The sequence below is a fragment of the Leucopleurus acutus genome (assembly GCF_964270905.1).
Source record: "Leucopleurus acutus genome assembly, chromosome: 1".
Classification (NCBI taxonomy): domain Eukaryota; kingdom Metazoa; phylum Chordata; class Mammalia; order Artiodactyla; family Delphinidae; genus Leucopleurus; species Leucopleurus acutus.
In genome coordinates, this window is record NC_139142.1 from 167,205,429 (window position 1) to 167,223,986 (window position 18,558).

At 45.1% G+C, this 18,558-nt stretch overlaps 1 protein-coding gene and 1 pseudogene across 2 annotated transcripts in view; one reads left to right on the plus strand and one right to left on the minus strand.

The window, feature by feature from the left end:
* Positions 1-768: 768 nt before the first annotated feature.
* On the minus strand, positions 769-1,477 carry LOC309961676 (large ribosomal subunit protein uL23-like; annotated as a pseudogene). The gene has a single exon. The product of its transcript is annotated as a large ribosomal subunit protein uL23-like (transcript).
* Positions 1,478-8,552: 7,075 nt separating this feature from the next.
* The window catches only part of ZNF592 (zinc finger protein 592), a 55,872-nt gene continuing 45,866 nt past the window's right edge, over positions 8,553-18,558 (plus strand). The window contains exon 1 of the mRNA XM_082852585.1: positions 8,553-8,619. The gene's annotated coding sequence lies outside the window, so the exon portion shown is untranslated. The remainder of the gene's footprint in view (positions 8,620-18,558) is intronic.

Genomic DNA, 18,558 nt, shown 5'->3' on the forward strand with positions numbered 1-18,558 from the left:
GAGCAGGCCATCTGTTTTCTGCTGATCTTGGCTGACACAAAAGTAAAAATGGAGAATTTTATCTTTTTAAAAGAAATTGATATGATTCACAAAGTTCACCCTTTTATTTTTTTATATTTTTTTGGCCACACGGGGATCCGACCAGGGATTGAACTCAGGCCCTGGCAGTGAAAGCACAGAGTCCTAACCACCGGACCACCAGGGAATTCCCAAAAGTTCACCCTTTAAAAGTATATAGTTCAGTGGTTCTCAGTATAGTTGAGCAAATTATATCTTTTTTCATTTAATATGTAATCAAATGTTTTCTGTTACATACTCAGTGGTAAGTTATACAATGTTGCATGCCATAAGTTACTTATTCATATGTTTCAAACTTTCACTATCACAAATAAGGTTGTAGTAAATATTAGGCATGTGGCCATTCTCTTTTGGATAGAACTTTCTTTCTTTCTTTCTTTCTTTCTGTCTTTCTCTCTCTCTCTTTCTTCCTTTTTTTTTTTTTTTGCAGTACACGGGCCTCTCACTGTTGTGGTCTCTCCCATTACGGAGCACAGGCTCTGGACGCGCAGGCTCAGCAGCCATGGCTCACGGGCCCAGCCGCTCCACGGCATGTGGGATCTTCCCGGAGCGGGGCACGAACCTGTGTCCCCTGCATCGGCAGGCGGACTCTCAAGCACTGTGCCACCAGGGAAGCCCTCTTTCTTTCTTTCTTTCTTTCTCTCATTCTTTCTCTCTTCTTCTTCTTCTTTTTTTTTTTTTTGTGAAAACTTTTATACTTAGAATTAGCCAGCTGGACTCAGTTTAGGTGATCCCAATTTTGTTGGCAACATCCAAAGCAGCATAGTCAGGAGCCAGGCGAACATACGCCTTCTTTTTTCCATCAGACCTGGTCAAGTTGTCCACCTTGGCCACGTCAATGTCATAGAGCTTCTTCATAGCCTGTTTAATTTGATGCTTATTGGCCTTGCCATCCACAAGGACCACAAGTGTGCTGTCTTCTGTCTTCTTCATGGCTGACTTGGCGGTGAGGGGGAACTTGATGATGGCATAGCGGTCAACCTTGTTTATCCTAGGGGTGCTCTTTGCAGGATATTTGGGCTGCCTCCTGAGCCTCAGTGCTTTGGGCTGTGGCAAGGTGGGTGACAGGAGAATGTTTTTTTTTTTTTTTCTGGCCGTGGACACATTTCAACTCTGCTTTCTTGGTCTTCAAAGCCTTTGCTTTGGCTTCGGCTTTGGGAGGGGCAGGGGCTTCCTTCTTTGCCTTTGGTGTCATCTTTGTGAAAAGGAGGGAGGACTTTTTCTTAAGGAAAAGTTTCTAGGAGTGGTACTGATGAGTCAAAAGAAAGTCACATCTCTGTTAAGGCTCTTTGCAAGTACTGTCAAATTACTTTTTAAGAGAATTATACCAATTTCCATTGCCACAGCTTTCTCTGAATGGACAAATTGCATCATCTCATTAGCACTGGAAAGTACATAAGGTGTGTATATATATATATGTATATATATATATGTACATATACATATATATATATACATATATATATATATATACACACACATATATACTGTTAATGTAGTAGGTGGTATTGTGGTATTACCATGGGGATTTCTGTGATAGCCATGCCAATCCTAAGATATTTAAAGCCATTTTTTAGCTAAGTGGGAATGGAGGGACAGTGATTTTGAAGGGATGGAGTAGAGAGAAGGTAAAGGGATTTGCTCCTTAACATTCCTCCTTCTCCATCCTGCCTCTTCATCCTGTTTACATACCAGTTTCTTCCTTTTCAGTGAGCTGTGCTTCTTCAGGGCCTAGAATAGTGCCTGGCACTATCCTGAATATCAGTAAACATTTATAAAGTGGATACATAATGGAAGAAGAATGTTAAGATATACACACCCAGAGTTGGTTATACTAGTATATGAGCATTAACCGGTTTTGTTTTAATGAACTCTCTGGAATCAACACTTTCCATTCCCTCCAAGTAAACATATTGACTAATGCCCAAGCCTGCTAAATGCTTTGGATTAGTGAGTCCATCTCTGGAATATCTACATACTTCTTCCTACCAGTTTTGTTAGATGCCTAATAAGAATCTGTTGTGTTTGATCCCAAAATTGCTTATGACAGCTGTTTGCCAGAGTATAATTAATTTAATTAAAATTACATAAACTGATGACACATAAGCATGAAAAAGAAAGAGTTGTTTCTATGAAATGTCAGCTGAATGTTTTGGAAATATTAGATAGAGACCAGTTGAAAATTACTGTCAAACCAGACGTGAGTGAGAGAATTAAGAAGGATTTTTTTTTTTTTTAAGAGGGAGCCTCTAGTTATATTGCTTTGCAAGAAGCTCTAAGTCCTCAGTCAACTTTATTTTTTTAATTTTTAATTTTTGGCCATGCTGTGGGGCATGTGGGATCTTAGTTCCTGGACTAGGGATCAAACCTGTGGCCCCTGCAGTGGAAGCATGGAGTCTTAACCATTGGACCGCCAGGGAAGTCCCCCTCAGTCAACTTTAAAAAAACGAATTGGAAAGCATAGAAAATATATCATGGATATGAATTATGTAAGAAAGACAACTCAAGAATTCTAATCGCCACTGTTGCTCACATAAAAGGTTTGACCTCACATCAAAAGATTCGCAAGTGGGTATTCCTTATAGGTTTGAAATGAAAATGAAATATTAAGGTTTGTATTTGTCACTTTTTATAATTCACTGCTTTAATATATTTTTCCAATTAACTGACCAACTACTGGGCTAGGTCCAATTTGTTTGGGCAGGGATAAATCCTTATTCCCCATTCTTTTTTTTCCCCCCCATAGGAAGTCAGGTAGGAGAACTTGTCCTGGTTCTTCCAGGTGACCTACCTAATTGGTGAATTTGGATCTGCTTGCCCTTATAGAGAGGGCAGTCTTCTCTAATCATACATGGTTAAAGTTGCTAGACCTCTACAAGTTGTAGGTTGGAGTTTTGGGGGAGAATATTTTAATTCAAAGAATAGTAAAAAGACTATTGGTCATCAACCAGAACATTCTTCAGCTCAGCTTTATTGGTAATAAAGTTGATATTTTCAGCTTTTCACTGGTTCCAAACTTCTAAGTAAGGGATAAAATTTACTGTCCCTGTAGTACTCCAACAGCGTTGGATCAGATGGCTTCTATGTGTTGCCACAATCCAGACATATTATTTCCCTTTTATTTTAGTCCATGATTCTGTTCATTCAAATAAATAGTTGTCTCTGGTAGTCTGCAGGCAGTAGTCTAATCTTGTTTGAAGTTCAGTCTGTATCTCAAGCTAGACAAAGGAGAAAACATTTATGCCTCCTGAGAAATATTGAAATCAGGAAATATTTACTGAGAAGGGAAGAGAAACTCAAACATGGCTCCTGCCAATCCTTCTATTCTCTCCCCCACCACATCCTGAGAGAGTCTTGCCTGTCCTGAGGCTTTCTGGGACATGTAAACATGGCAAACTTAAGGTCACTGCCTGTATGGATATTTAAATGAGAACTGCAAACATAAGGAATAATAGTCTAGCCTTTTTTCAATGTCCTTTAAGGCATTTTGGAGCCCTATAATGGGTCATAAGATCAATGACCAGTATTTAAAAAGAAATAAAAATAATAAAGTTGAAAATATCAGAATGCATTGCATACAATGGTAATATTTCATGAAATGTTTTGTTTCAGAGGTGTGTGTGTCTGTGTGCACATGTGTATATATTCTGGGTTGAGATGTGGAATATATTTCTTATGGAGGTTCAGAGTCAGAAAGAGTGCAAAGAATATTATTCAGCCATAGAAAAGAAGGAAATCATGCCATTTTTGAAAACATGGATGGATCTTGAGGACATTATGCTAAGTGAAATAAATCAGAGAAAGACAAATACTGTGTGATTTCACTTATATATGGAATCTAAGAAAAAGCTGACCTCATAGAAAGTTGTAAAAAACCAAAAAAGTTTTTGCAAGCATTGGTTTAAAATGCACATTTCTTCTTCCTTTCATTTTCACTCTTTGCTAATTTGTTCTCTGAAACTTCTGCCTTGTGAATAAAAATTGTAGTAATGAATAACCAGAGAAGCAAGGGCCAGTTCTCACTCTGTGAAAAGGGAATGCAAAAACTGTTGCCCCTACCGCTTCACTCTGAGTCGGTCAGATGCCCAGATATCATTAGGGTAGAAGGGTTAAGATCTAGAATCTCATTAAGGAAGAGGATACAGGAACATTTATTTTAAAATTTATCACCTGCACAGTTCAAGCTCCAGGGTTCTCCCAGCTGTCAAATTACAAAGGGTTCAACTTGGCATTCAGGACTATTGCCCTACTTGTCCAGACTGATTCACCTCAATTTCTTCCACATGAATCTGTGCTCCAGCCAAACTGACCTCTTGGTGTTTGCTGAACTTCTCATTCTGTATCATTGTACTGTTCCTTCTGCATAGGGCAGCCTCCTCAACTAGCCCATCTCTGCTTATCAAAGTCCCATCCATCCTTCAAATATCCATTTCCAATTTCCTTTCCTGATTCCTAATATCTTTCTTCTGAATTCCATAAATATCTTTAAAAAATACCTTTCATAAAAATACACTTTAAAATATCATTTTTCCTGATTTCAAGGTAAATATTAATGTACTACTGTAAAAATAAGAAAATAAGAAGTCACAGAAGAAAATAAAAATACCATTTAAAAATCTATGTGTGATATTATTTTATATTATGTAGCTCAAAAGTACTATTGCCTCCATTTTACCGAAGAGGAAAGGGATGATCAGAGAGATGAGGTGACCGGTCCAGGGCAGCACAGAGAGTTGGTAACAGAGGCTGGACTTGAAGCCAAGTCTCCTGATTCCCTCTGTGATGGACACCATGCAGCCTCTGGGCACGGGAGGGGACTTTGGAAATAGCTAGGTCTGGGACTTCCCTGGTGGCACAGTGGTTAAGAATCCACCTGCCAATGCACAGGACACGGATTCAAGCCCTGGTCTGGGAAGATTCCACATGCCGCGGAGCAACTAAGCCCATGTGCCACAACTACTGAGCCTGTGCTCTAGAGCCTGTGAACCACAACTACTGAGCCCGCGTGCCACAACTGCTGATGCCCGCGCACTCTAGGGCCTGTGCTCCGCAACAAAGAGAAGCCACTGCAAAGAGAAGCCCGTGCACCACAACAAAGAGTAGCCCCTGCTCGCCACAACTAGAGAAAGCCTGCGCGCAGCAACAAAGACCCAACGCAGCCAAAAATAAATAAATAAATAATTTTTAAAAAAAAAGAAAAGAAATAGCTAGGTCTGCTGTCCAGAGCCCTGCTTTATTTTCCTGTTTATACCTGGTGATCCAGAACACTACTAAAAAAGTATATGCGTTAAAAAAAATTAAATTGCATTTATTGGTAAAGCACATAGTATAAAATTCAAAGGGCACAAAAGGGCATACGGTGATAAAAGGTCTCCCTCATGCTCCTGTCCCCCAGCCATCTAGTTTCCCTACCCAGTCTCATTTGTGTCCATCAGATATGTGCTATGCTTGGATAAGCAAATATATATGTGTGTAAATATTAATTATATATATAATTTTTATAAAAAATGGAATTATATTCTACCCTGCTCTCCACCTTGCATTTAAAAAAATTTGAAGGGAAGGGGCAATATTGGGGTAGGGGAGTAATAGGTACAAACTATTAGGTATAAAATAAGTGACAAGGATATATTGTACAGTATGGGGAATATAGCCAATATTTTATAATAATTATAAATGGAGTATAACCTTTAAAAATTGTGACTCACTATATTGTACACCTGTAACTTGTATAATATTGTACAGCAACTATATTTCAATTAAAAAAAATAAGCAGATTCTGGGATTAAAGATATTCAATATGGTGTTATCCAATAAACCCAATGCAAATAAATGTAAAAAAAAAGTCTTTGTGTGATACACATTTATGTATATTTATATATTACAAGCTGGTATCATATCTTTTTAAAAAAAATTATTATTTAGTTAGTTTTGGCTGCGGCATGTGGACTCCTAGTTGTGGCATGCATGTGGGATCTAGTTCCCTGACCAGGGATTGAATCCGTGCCCCCTGCATTGGGAACACAGAGTCTTACCCACTGGACCACCAGGGAAGTCTCGGTATCCCATCATCTTATGATGTGCTTTTTTTTTTTTTTGCGGTACGCAGGCGTCTCACTGCTGTGGCCTCTCCCGTTGCGGAGCACAGGCTCTGGACGCGCAGGCTCAGCAGCCATGGCTCACGGGCCCAGCCGCTCCGTGGCATGTGGGATCCTCCCGGACCGGGGCACGAACCCGTGTCCCCTGCATCGGCAGGCGGACTCTCAACCACTGCACCACCAGGGAAGCCCCTATGATGTGCTTTTTAATTACAAGTATATACCATGTCATTAATCTTTTTCTTCAACATGATTTTTAAAATTTTTAATTTTATATCGGAGTATAGTTGATTTACAATGTTGTGTTCAACATGATTTTTAATGGTTACAAATGAACTATAATTTAACAATTATATAACACTGGGCGTTTTGCTTGTTTTCACAAGCATGGTACCGTATTTGGGGGGAATATACATGGAGTAGTATCCAGGGAATAGTGACAAATTTCCTAAAAGAGCACAATGGAGTATAATTTTGGAAATAAGAAATTGGGGCCAGTGATAATTTGAAGAAATGTTAAGTTCTCCCGTGAATCTTTGGAAATGTTGGCAGGTATGCTGCGTTTCCCACTCTAAGTGGAATAGGGGTTTGAGCCAATTGCACTTAAATTGTAAAGGGCAGTGACCCCCCAGCAGAATTATGGTTGACTTTGGGGGTCATCCAGGCAGCTGACCCACGGAAACATGCAGGGCTGAGTATGCATGCCTCCCCACCTCAAAATATTTCTATCTTTGTGTATCCCTTAAATCTAGCAGGAAGAGGTGTGCCTCTTCTCTGATTTCTTCCTCCCCCTTCCCCAGCCCTATTTCCTTTTTCTTTTCTGAGATCACGCATCATTAATTATCCTATCCCTTATCTTTTATTCTCCCCTCTCAGCTCCTTTGAGAGCTCGTCCTCAAATAGGAAAAAATAAAAATAGGGCCTCCCTGGTGGCGCAGTGGTTGAGAGTCCGCCTGCCTATACAGGGGACACAGGTTGGTGCCCCGGTCCGGGAAGATCCCACATGCCGCGGAGCGGCTGGGCCCGTGAGCCATGGCCGCTGAGCCTGCGCATCCGGAGCCTGTGCTCCGCAACGGGAGAGGCCACAGCAGTGAGAGGCCCGCGTACCGCAAAAAAAATAAAAATAAAATAAAAATAAAAATCACCTCTCTCTTTTACTCTTACTACCCCTGGAGCTATAGGCTTACTCTTTTCCCCCTCTTCCTGCCAAACTTCTGGAATCATCACCCTTTACTGCCTTCATTGCTTCACTACCACACACCCACTACCCAAGTGGTCAACTCAGCTTAGAGCCTGGCCCACAGCAGGCCCTGGCTGAAAATCAGTTGCACCCCTCGAGCAAATTGGCGTCTCTTTCCCGGTTCTTCAGAGGGCATTTCTCCGTGGTTAGCAGTGGGTGCTCACTGCCAGACACCAGGGCCTCATCTCCGTGCTCTCACACCCTCAACCTAGTTGCCACCTTAACGCCACCAGTTTCCAGGTACTCTAGGTTCTTGGAAGGTCCTGCCCTGGCCATCTGCCCGTCTCTCCGAGTTCTCACCTCGCACAGTCATAGCTTCCCCTGTAACTCAGAGATGTTGCAGTCTACCCCTGGGAGGCACCCGTTGCCAGGCCTCCAACTCTGTTCGCCGCGGGTCTCACGGTCACCCCAGAGACAACATGTCAGAGCGCCCCGCACCTCCAGGCCTGCTTGCAAGTCCCTAGATCCAGCGATGACCGAACATTTAGGGCGCACCTACTAAGTGCCAGGCCCACGCCACCTCTGCTACCTTTCACTTAACAGCCTACTAGGCCCCACTAGGTGCCAGATCTGAGGGAAGAGGACGCCGTGCCGGCTCCAGAGGCGCTCGCTGTCCGCTGGGGCGAGACAGCCGCGTAGGCAGATCGTGGCCCTCTAGCGGGGGACCTCGGCCCTGACCGAAGGCCCCTGCCCTGGAGGCCGGTCAGAGAACGAGAGGCCCAGGTTGCAGGGAGCGGCCGCCGGGCCGGAATCGCGCCGGGCGCTCGGCGGGGCAGACGGGTCAGGCGAGGGCGGGGGCAGGGTCTGGGTCTGCGAGGTCTAGGGTCCAGCTCTGCCCGGCACCGCCCCCGCCCCGCCCAGCCCGTCGCTGTCGCCACCGCCGGGTCGGTGCCGCGCAGCCCGCCTGGGGCGGGAGGCGGTAGACGGTAGGCGAGAGGCGAGAAGCCGGGCCCAGGCCGGGTCAGCCCCTCAGCCGCACCGCCCTGGGCGGGTGCCCAGGTCCGAGCCGCCTTCCGCCTGCCCCCCCCACAACCCCCGCCCGCGGCCCCAGCCAGGTCCCGCCGCCAGGCCGGCTCCCGCCCCCGCTCCGCCCCCGGAGCCACAGCCCCGCCCGCCACCGCCGTCGCCATGTTGTGGCTCCCGCAGCCGGCGCTGGGGACGCGCGCGGCCGAGCCCGGGGCCTGCAGCCGCCGCCGCCGCCAGGTAAGCGCCCCCCGCGGGCCGGGCCGGGCGGGGCTTGTGGGCCGGGGCCGCCGCCGAGGCCGCTCCAGCCCGAGCTGGGGGCTGAGCGGAGCCAGGGCCGAGGCCGAGCCCGCGCCCGCACCGCGGCCCGGCCCTGCAGCCAGGCGGACCCTGCTCGCCGCCTGAGGCGGCAGCCACTTCCCCTGACCGCCGCCTGGCGGGCCCCGGCCGCCACCCCACCCCGCCCCCGGCGGACGGGCAGCCTGCCCCTTCCGCCACCCCGACCCGCCGCTACCCCGCCGGGCGGGCACGCTGCTGTCCTCCCGGCGCGGGACGGGCGGCCGCCCTCGGCGTCGGCCCGCGGCCCCCCGCCCAGGCACGGATAACGGTGCCACTTTCCCCCGCTGGGGCGCCCTGTCAGCTGGACTGTCCCGGTCGCCCGAAGAGCTGGTGTCGTCACGGGACAGACACTTGGGGGATCGACCTTTTTTGGCGCCCCTCAGTCCTTCCCCCCACCTCCGCCCAAGTTCTGACCCTGGGGGAGGTTTTTTCGGGAGCAGACGGGTATTCCTGCTCCAGAGTTGGGGGCCCAGGGGGTGACCAGGCCTGTTGATCAGGGTGGAGATTGTCTTTCTACAGGGGCTCTTCCTGCCAACCCGGAGGGGAAAGGCTCAATGTGACCCGAGGGAGGACGGGGAGCGTCTGCTGGACAGATGGCCTCCTGGCCTTGGATCAGCGCATGTGAGGGGGAGGGGTCCGTACGACCTTAGGTATGTCTGCTTCTGAGAACCCCAGGATTATTCGAGCTGCTCAGGGATTTTTAACTTTTTTTTTCTTTTTTGAGTAGGCTAGAGGTGGCATTGAAAATCCTAGATTGGAATAAATCCACGGGCCCACCCAGGGCAGCATGTCTGGCACCCAGGACTAGCCTAGAATAGGACTGGCTGTCAGAGAATGGGACTTGGGGTAAGATGGTATTTGGCTTAGGGTTGGCCCACTTGCCTTCAGCTCTGTGTTCTGGAGGGCCTGTACAGTGCATCTGTTGGTGTGTACAGTGTGGCTGAGGATACAGGATGTGGACAGATAGATGCCTGGCAGGTGCTTGGTGGGATTTCAGGGGTCTGTTTCCTCAAACTCACAGGTACATTATACAGTGAAAGAGAAGAGGAAGCAAGGTGCTAACACATATTTTGACCATTTTCCAATTTTTCCACTGGTCATGGCTTTGATTCATTTAGTAAAATTTTACTGAGCACTTATTATGTGCTAGGCACTGGACTAGGTGTTGGGAGTACAGTGGGAAACCAGAAAGACGTGTTTTAGCTTGAACTCATAGACCAGTGAGAAGGCCCGATAATAAATAATCTTGAAATTTCATTCAACAACAGATATTTGTCAACCAATATGTGCCAGCCATTGTTAGATGTTGTGAAGAAAGCAAGCAAAATAACTGCCCTTGTGGAGCTTTCATTCTAAGGGGCCAGACAATAAAATATATAATAAAAATATAGTCTGTTAATAAGTGCTAATGAGAAAAAGAAGATAGGGAAGGAGGATATGAGTTATTGGGTAGGGACTGAATTTATATTTGAGTGGTCTGGAAAGGCCTCCTGAGAAGGTGTCTTTTGAATAAAACTTTGAAGGAAGTGGTAAACTAATCATTTCAGACTGTGATGAATACAAGGAAAGAAAGGTGAAGAGAGTGGTAAGAGATATGGGCCTTGATTTGGGTTGGAGGCTCAGGGCAGGCTTCCCTTGAGGAAGTGACATTTAGGCTGAGACCTGAAGGAGGGCGAAGAGTTAACCATGTGTGGAGCAGCAGAGAGCTTGGCAAGTTGGAGGAAGTGAAAGAGGCCTGTATGGCTGGAGGGGGAAAAGGAGAGGGGAGATAAGTTTATAGAGAGGTGTGTCAGATCACTGGGGGCCTTGGGGACTGAATGCCTTCCCTCCTTAGTTTGGATTGTATCCCCGGTGTAATTAGGAACCTTTGAAAGGTTTTAAGTGAGTGACATGATGATATTTACATTTTGAAAGGACTCTGGTATGGACAGAGATAAACAGGTAAGGCAAGGCTTTCTGTGTTGAGTGGCCACACTACTTGATCTGCTTCGAAAAGCCTCACGCAGTCTGGGGGAGGATCCTTTTCCTCAGAGAGACTATTTTGCCCAGCTTTTATGAAGGGAAAGGAAAATAAATGAACATTTATGGAGTGCCTGTTAGGTGGGAGAATCCATTTTAGAGACTTCTGCAAACATTATCATATTTAACTTAATCCTCCCTGCACTCTAAGAGAAAGGGGTTGTCCTGCCCCCTTTACATATACAAGCTCGGAGGAGTTAGATGACTTATCCAAAGCCATATTTGTAACATAATCTGTATTAAAACCTAGATCTTCCTGATTCCAGAGCGCACTGGCTCTGGAGCCAGACTACCGAGTTTGTGTCTTGCTTTTGCCACTTACTAACTGAATGATTTTGAGTTATTTAAACCCTCTCGTGCCTCAGTTTCCTGTTTGGAAAAGCCTCAAGCTTTTCTCAGCTTAAATGCAGAAAAATGTATCTACCTCCTAGGGTTGTTGTGCTGATCAAATTAACTTAGTACAAATGTTAGCTGCTATTATTACTTAAAATTTTAAAACGCCCATGCTGCCTCCGTGCCCTGTTGTCATTTTGGATGAGATTAAGTATATAGACAATTTAATTCTTGAATATTGTGAGACTCTTTTCCTCTAAATAACTTAATGCCAATGTTCCATGTGATCAGTCCTTCAAGGTTGATCTCTTATTTCAGTCTTGACACTGTGCTAGGGCTTATGGATACAATGTGAGTTCCTTGCCTCAAGAAGCTCAGGGTATCCAGGGGAGGTTAGATAATTAAAAGAATGAGCTACAATGTATTTAACAAATTCTCTAAAGCCTTTGTAGTTAGAGAACTACAGTTGGGGGCAGTAAGAACTAAATGCCTGGGGAAGTAGGGAAGGCTTTAGGGCCAGGTGACTTCTGAACTGGGCTTTAGAGGAAGAACAGAAGTTTTGCAGGCAAGCAAGACTGGGCAAAGGGCAGTCTATGAAGAGAGAGTCATGTGTGAAAGCATGGAGCCATGAGAGACTTGGCTTGTCCAGGGATGAGGCTGGGAAGCTGATTTGGGCTTGTGAAAGGCAGGCCAAGTTTGGATTTAATTCTGTAAGTCACAGGGACATATCAGAGACTATTGGGTGCATCAAATACATATCACGTGATGGGTGTTGCTGTTAGAGAGTGGAGACAGATGTCATCCTGGGAGGTGACTTTAGTTTGGTGGGATCTCTGTGCTTCAGGATCTTGTGCTCAGTTTCGTAAACCTGAAATTCACTTTGTAGGGCACGCAGAGCTGATTGGATCCAGGGAGGCTGATTAACCAAACTTGGAAGAGACTGATGCATAAACTCAGGGTATTAACTAGCCTTGAGAAATGAAACTGCAGAATGACAGATGTTTCTCTCCTCTGGCCATGGCCCTCCCCACCCCCACTCCCTGACTTCTGGCCAGGGCTGGGACAGACTAACAAACTCTTGCTCCTCAATTCCCACTTGTTTTTCTCAGGCTCCATGAAAACTAACCCTTTTTGTTAACATAATCTTTCCTGAAGCTCTATACAGTATAGTTAACAATGATTATTTAATTGACAGAATGAATGATTCTGTACTGTTTGGGTGGGATCCTGTGTTTGTGAGACTTAAGGAAAAGGAGGAATAACTTTTTTAGAGATAAAGTATTGGAAAAGGGGATTACTGGAGAAGGTATGCAGATACCAAGTGGTGTGGGTAATTTTGTGGCCAAGGGGTGGTTGTGGACAGATGCACTGGAAATTGTTCGGAGAGTAGAGGTCTGTGAACTCTTGGAAGAGGTGGGGCAGGGGTGGTTTCTTTTGGTTGCACTTGAAGGAGAGATTGGTTTAGGATTTTCATCTTCCCTACACATTGGAGACAGAAAAGAAGGTAATAATTCTTGCCCTCTATTCAGCGTGGTCATGGTGAGCTTTCCTGTTGGACTGCAATCTTCATGAGGTTTGAGCTTCGTCTTAACACTTCCTTCTGCTTCCACAAAACTGAGAAGAGTTGTGGACCCTCTAGAGTTTTGAATCTATTTTTCTACAGCAAAAAATAAAATCCAAATAGACCAACCTAGATTATGGATTAATTATTTTTCTTTTAAAACTCTAAAGAGCATTCATGTAGAAAATTTAGGCAATTCAGATAGGTATACAAATGAAATAAAACTGATAAATCTTATACCCTAGAGCTACTGTTTTAATATTTAGTGTTTTTATTAGATGTTTATCTCCAGCGCTGTCTTTATATACGTTTGTTTTAACTTTTTCTTTTCCTACAAAAGTAGGAGCATCCTGAATAGGAGAGAGTTACTAGTGTTGATGCCTGTGAGGTGGAGCAGTTGTATGTACCCACAGTCTGTGTATGTTTCCATTTGTGGGCATCTGGTCCATTGTTCTCTCCCTTCATGCTTTAGGAGTGTAGGATGGGATATCTATTAGCTTATTAATTTGGGGAAATGTTTTTAGGGATAAAAGTGCTACTTCAACCAACCATTCATTTTTATTTGACAGTGGGAAGTGTTTATGTATGTGTTGAAATGGCACATTGGATCCTTTTTATGACTGAAAGAAAAGTTAATGAACGCCTTTTGAGTTTGGTGTCACCACAGAGTCATTCCTCAAATCCATCAGCAGAGAATAGGTGTCCTCTGTTTGCTGTGTGACTTTGGGTAAAGTCACATTTACCCACATACTCCATTTCAGATTCTAAAGGTATTGTATCAAGAGGTAATGGTGTCCCCCTTCCTCTCATTTACATGCTCCAGGAGATAAAAAGTATGATGATGTCTATTTATGTGATTGATTGTAGAAAGACTTATGCTATGTTGAGTGAAAAAAAGGGGTATGTCTGCTGAACAGATGAACTCCTGGCCTCAAGTCAGTATGTGTGTGGGGCAGGGAGTCTTTATGACTTCGTTAATGTCCATTTGTGAGCTCCAGAAATATTGGAGACCCCTGAAATTTTTTCGAGTAGTTCAGGGGTGGCATTAAGGGTCTTCTGAAAACTAAATCCACAGACTTTTCCAGAAAAGCAAGAGCAACACCCTAGGTTTAACTCAGAATAGCTTCACTTCTTCTGCAGACCGGACTTTATGTCAGATCTTACCTCTGAGTGGTGGGATTAGAGTGGTTTTTACTTTTTTCTTTATATTTTTGCCTGTCATTTGAATTTTCTATAAGCTTATATGTCATCATTACAAAAACAATGGGTAAATCTGTTTTTAATTTTAGAGACAAACATTGAATGTCCTAAAGCAAAAACTCAAACTGCCCAGAAATATGTCCCTCTAGAAGAGAACTGGCTATCCCTCCTTGGTAGGCAAGGAGGCTTGCCTTTGGTAGATGTGCAGTAAAGACAGCTCTCCCCAGCAGGTGACTTAGGCTAGAAAGAGAAACTCTGAACGGGATAGTTCCTGAATTCAGGGAGCCACAGCTGCACCCATCTGGGAGGAGCTGATGAGCAGAATGAATTGGCTTCTAGCTTCATTTGTTGGGTGTTTTTGGGGGGCATGCTTCTAAAGAAGTCACTTCTTTTGGGCATGGCCCTGGGCCCTCTCCCATGGACCACAGCGCTCTTAGTCTCCTACACATTGACATGGGGGATGGTAAAGAGAGGGGTTCCTGTGTATGAGCCTCACATACATTCCTGGAATTTCCCTCCTACTGCAGGTTCAGCCCATCCTGGGAGTGAGGCAGGGAGCTACTTCATCCTTATATCCATCCAGTCATTGGGCATAGGAACGTTTACCCACACTGCCCTTAGCAAGCTGGAGCTGAATGTGAGCCAGTGGAGTGGGTTCTGGCTCCGCTTTTATTCCCCTGGTTTGCTGCAGTTCACAGCATTCTACTCCTGTCTGCCAATTCAGTTCTGAAGTTAAAGTTGTTCTTTAGCAAGCCAAGGGCAGAGTGAGACCTGAGAGAGAGGTCTTGAAGGTAGGTGACCTTCAAGGTGACCATTGTAACTGCAAGCCTCTCAAGGCTATTCCAGGGCCCGAAAACACCTCTGAGGCAGAGCTTTGGCATTTTTGGAGGAGAAGGGAGTCCAGGGGTGGGCAGCAAGCAGCTGTTCAGATTCTTCTGGGGCTTGGCCCAGCCGAGGCTCGGGTGTGTGTGGACAAGGGCTGCTCTCTCCCTTTGCCTTGTTAGACAGACTCTCCAGACCTGAACTGAACTGGCTGAGGTTGTAAAAACTGCTTCACTGTCTGAGACTTCATTAAGGCTATAAATCTTCAGTCCCTTAAAAATATTAGGTGTGTGATTAATACTACTGTTGTTCTTAGTTAGAATGCTTATGTGTATTTAAAATCCTTTGGAAAAAAAGTCCTTTGGAGCCTTTTTACAACTGGGCCATCAATGATCAATTATCTACAGTTGTTTATGAAAGGCCCACCCTGGGCCCAACACAGAGCTGGATGCTCTGTGGAGCATAAAAGAATCATGTGAGATGAACTTTGCCCTCAAGGAGTTCTCCCACTGAAAGCAATTGGAGAACAATTTGCTTCCAGACCAGAAGTGTCTTAAGGGGGCTTTTCTTTCTGATGGTGGTAGTTACTTTCACACAAGTCACCCCTCTGAGATGGCTGGGGTTACCTCTGGGGAACATTCTCTGGTACCCAAAATGGATTGAATGGCCATTTGGGAGGAGAGAGGTGGTGGCAATGACGTAATCTCATCTTTCATTACTTCACTTGTCTCCCTTTGACATTGCTTTTCTAAGCACCTGTACCCTTTAGGAGAAGGTAGCCACCTACCCACAAACTAGGCACCCCAGTGCCTATCGTTCCAACATTATAGCTGCATTCCTCTGAGTCTTAAGACGTTTGCATTTCCACTTAGTGTCCCCATTTAAAATATTTACACCTGGAACTTCCTTGGTGGCGCAGTGGTTAAGAATCCGCCTGCCAATGCAGGGGACACGGGTTCGAGCCCTGGCCCGGGAAGATCCCACATCCTGTGGAGCAACTAAGCCTGTGCACCACAAATACTGAGCTTGCGCTCTAGAGCCCACGAGCCACAAATACTGATCCCGAGTGCCACAACTACTGAAGGCCGTGTGCCTAGAGCCTGTGCTCTGCAACAAGAGAAGCCACCGCAATGAGAAGCCTGCGCACCGCAACGAAGAGCAGGCCCCTGCTTGCCTCAACTAGAGAAAGCCCGCGCGCAGCAACGAAGACCCAGTGCAGCAATCAATCAATCAATTAATCAATAAAATTTATTTTCAAAAACTGTATAAAGAATAAAAAAAATATTTACACCCCTTGAGAGGTCAGTCTTTTAGCAGTTCATCACTAAACTGTAACTTTAATTACCAGGAATTAATTAAGTTAATGGAGAGAAAGAGTGGGACCCAGGCAGGCACTTGGGGCAAGAGTGTCCGAAGGGACATGTTCCTGCATGACAGGAGAGAAGTGAGGGGAGCAGAAGAAACTTTCATGAAAATTAGTTGCTGTAGGCCGGTACTGCTAACACTGGGGCCACCCCAGTGGTCCTGATGGCCAGGGTCTAGGGTACAGCATGGCCTAGCACTGGTACAGGGGGCTTTGAGTGGAGGTGGAATTTGGGCTCAGTCTTAAAGGATTAGGAAGATTGTTTTTCCTTCATTTAAAAAATATGGTATGGCTATAAGGGGGTAAGGGAGTGGGGGAGGAGGGATAAACTGGGAGACTGAGATTGACATATACACACTATTATATATAAAATAGATAACTAATAAGGACCTACTGTATAGCACAGAGAACTCTACTCAGTACTCTGTAAGGGCCTATATGGGAAAAGAATGTAAAAAAGAATGGATATACGTATATGTATAACTCATTCACTTTACTGTACACCTGAAACTAATGCAACATTGTAAATCAACTATATTCCAATAAAAATTAAAAAAAAAAATTGGGGCATTCCCTGGCAGTCCAGTGGTTAGGACTCGAAGCTTCCACTGCCGGGGCCCAGGTTCGATCCCTGGTCGGGGACCTAAGATCCCATAAGCTGTGTGCTGCAGCCTTAAAAAAAAAAAAAAGAAAAATATATCTTCAGTTTAGAAAATTTTGGAACATTCAAGAAGAAAATAAGTCCCTCATAATTTTACTACCTGATGATAGACGGCAGAGAGGAGTAATCCTTTTACAGTGAAAGTCAGAGCATGTCGCTCCTTTACCCCAGGTCCTCCTATAGCCTTCAATCTAAGAGTGAAAGTCAGTCCTCACAGTGGCCCTCCATTATTTGCTTCCCACCCCCATCTGCTGTGACTGCCTCTGCTCTGGTTTGGGTTCCTTGAATGCATCAAGCATTTCCCTGCTTCAGGGCTTTTCTACTTGCTCTTCCCTCTGCCTAAAACCTCTTCTCCCCTGTATTCATGTGGCTTGCACTCTCACTTGCTTCAAAATTGAGAATGTAGTCGTTCCATTTTATGATTTCCTACTGAACTCCTATTGAGAAAGGCTATATGACTACCTGACATATCATGAATTTGCTTGTTTGTGTCCATTTGTCTCCTAGTGGAATGTCAGCACTGCATGGGGAGGGACTTAGTCTGTTCTATTCACTGTGGTATCCATAGTGACTAGGATAAGGCCTGGCACCTAGGAGGTGCTCAACTAATATTATCAGTTGAATGAATGAGCATGCATGTATGTGTGTAGTGTGTGTGTGTGTATGTGTGTGTGTGTGTGTTGTGGAAGTCGAGTGGGAAAGGACAGTGTGGCTAGAAGCTGTTGTGGGGGGATGGGTATGGATGGTGTGGAGAGTGAGGATGCTTTGGGCAGGAATGGAGGTTGGAGATGTGGTCCAGTCTGTTCCAGGCTCTAGGGTCTCATCTCTTACTGGTGCTGTTGAAGGTGAAGGCAGTGATTTGGTGCTTTGAGGTGGGTGAAGAAGCAGCTCCTGAAATTTAAAGTCTAGGCCTAGAGGACAGAGGTTCTCAAAAGTCTGGCCCGAGGGTTGGAGGTGATGTGATTGGCTACAGGAAATTATTGTAAGTTTTTGAGCAGAGTGAATGACCCGTGAAAATGGTGATGGGGAAGATTGGTCTTAGACATATAGGATGACTGTGGGAAGAGACCAGAGGTGGCGAGGAAAGCGGTAACAAGGACAAGGATGGAGACATGGAGCAGAACAGATGACATCTGTGAGACTTAGTAATGGCAGAATTCTCCCCAGCTGCTGTGTGGCCTTGATAAAAGCTTCTAGTGCTCCCGACTTGGTAGAGCTTAAAGTACTGTCCATGGTTTCAAATGAGTTTTGGAAGCAGGTGGGGCAAGCAGGCACAAGGGAAAGAGGACGGGTCCTCTCCAGGTTCATTAGGTTGATGGATCTGGTGGGAAGCGGGCCGTCGTATCCTGCACTGGGCCTGCATCTCACCGACTGTAACCCTGGATGGGAGCCTGTCCTTTCTGGTCTGCTGGAAACTTTCCTGTCTGAGAGTAGCTGTAAGTGCTCTCAGGTTTTCTTCTGAACCTACACATATACCAGGACAGTATCTGAAATCCATTTGTTCGATTACCTTCTTTCAACTCCATTTTCTGTCTCCATAGTTTTATCTGTTCCTCAGAACAAATTGTCTTTGACTGACAAACCCATTTGGATTGGATTAATTGACGGGAAGTACTTATTTCTAAATGGTTTCTGTTTCATTAGGCCTCTAGCCTGTTTTTAAAAAGGCTTCTGCCAAGATGAGATCAGTGGAGAAGTGATTTCGGTATAATCAGCTTCTTTGATCTTTTGGTACAAGTTATGTTTTGAGATTGGTGTTCCTGATGTATTAATTCCTAGAATAAATATTTCAGTGCCTGCTCTGTGCCAGGCACTATAGGCACTGGGACTATAACCGGGAACAAAATAAACAAAAATCTTACTTTCATGGAGCTTGTAATC